This window comes from Leucoraja erinacea, chromosome 36 (genome assembly GCF_028641065.1).
Source record: "Leucoraja erinacea ecotype New England chromosome 36, Leri_hhj_1, whole genome shotgun sequence".
Lineage (NCBI taxonomy): Eukaryota > Metazoa > Chordata > Chondrichthyes > Rajiformes > Rajidae > Leucoraja > Leucoraja erinaceus.
The window spans coordinates 8,079,129-8,080,573 of NC_073412.1; positions in this window are offsets into that span (position 1 = coordinate 8,079,129).

Here is a 1,445-nt window from a genome sequence, read left to right on the forward strand (position 1 = left end):
CGGCCCTTCGAGCCTACACCGCCATTCAATATGATCATGGCTGATCATCCAACTCAGTATCCTGTACCTGCCTTCTCTCCATACCCCCTGATCACTTTAGCCACAAGGGCCACATCCAACTCCCTCTTAAATATAGCCAATGAACTGTGGCCTCAACTACCTTCTGTGGCAGAGAGTTCCAGAGATTCACCACTCTCTGTGTGAAAAATGATTTTCTCATCTCGGTCCTAAAATATTTCCCCTTTATCCTTAAACTGTGACCCCTTGTCCTGGACTTCCCCAACATCGGGAACAATCTTCCTGCATCTAGCCTGTCCAACCCCTTAAGCATTTTGTAAGTTTCTATAAGATCCCCCCTCAAACTTCTAAATTCTAGCGAGTACAAGCTGAGTCTATCCAGTCTTTCTTCATATGAAAGTCCTGACATCCTAGGAATCAGTCTGGTGAACCTTCTCTGTACTCCCTCTATGGCAAGATTAGGAGACCAAAACTCAGATTAGGAGACCAAAACTGTACGCAATACTCCAGACTTTCCCAACATCGGGAACAATCTTCCTGCATCTAATCTTTTAAGCATTTACCTCCCGGAGCCACGTGTAACTTAACCGCATGTAACTTTAACAAAGAGATACAATTGCCATCAATGTTGCTAAATGACTAAAATTCGTAAACTCTGGAGAAGAAAAGACTGACAGGGAGGGAAATCTTTGGTGTTTAGTACCAATTTATTCCTTAAAAGTGTTGCAAATTGCAATGCATGCGCGTTTGATATTTAGACAAATGTAATTTAATTTCCAGTTTTGCAATGTTAGTTTTTTTCACATATTTAATTAGTTTTAATCCCTCCAAGAGAGTGTGGAAGTGGGGATGGTTCTTATACCGTAAAGACCAGTATTTATTCATGCCTACTATGTTCTGTTGTGCTGAAGCAAAGCAAGAATTTCATTGTCCTATCTGGGACACACGGCAATAAACTCACTTGAATCTTGAATCTTGAAAAGGGACAAAACGAAATTATTGAATGCTAGTTATGTTTTATATATCGAATAACGAATCACTTAAATGGATCACTGCCAAGAGATGTCAGGCGATGGAATTGCGTAGGAAGGAACTTCAGATGCTGGTTTAAACCGAAGATAGACACAAAATGCTGGAGTAACTCAGCGGGACAGGCAGCATCTCTGGAGAGAAGGAATGGGTGACGTTTCGGGTCGAGACCCTTAAAAACATAGAAACATAGGTGCAGGAGTAGGCCATTCGGCCCTTTGAGCCTGCACCGCCATTCCATATGATCATGGCTGATCATCCAACTCAGTATCCCATCCCTGGCTTCTCTCCATACCGCCTGATCCCGTTAGCCACAAGGGCCACATCTAACTCCCTCTTAAATATAGCACACCTCTCGTTTCCTCTCCCCCTGGATCTCAATCTAAAGGAGAGTCTCG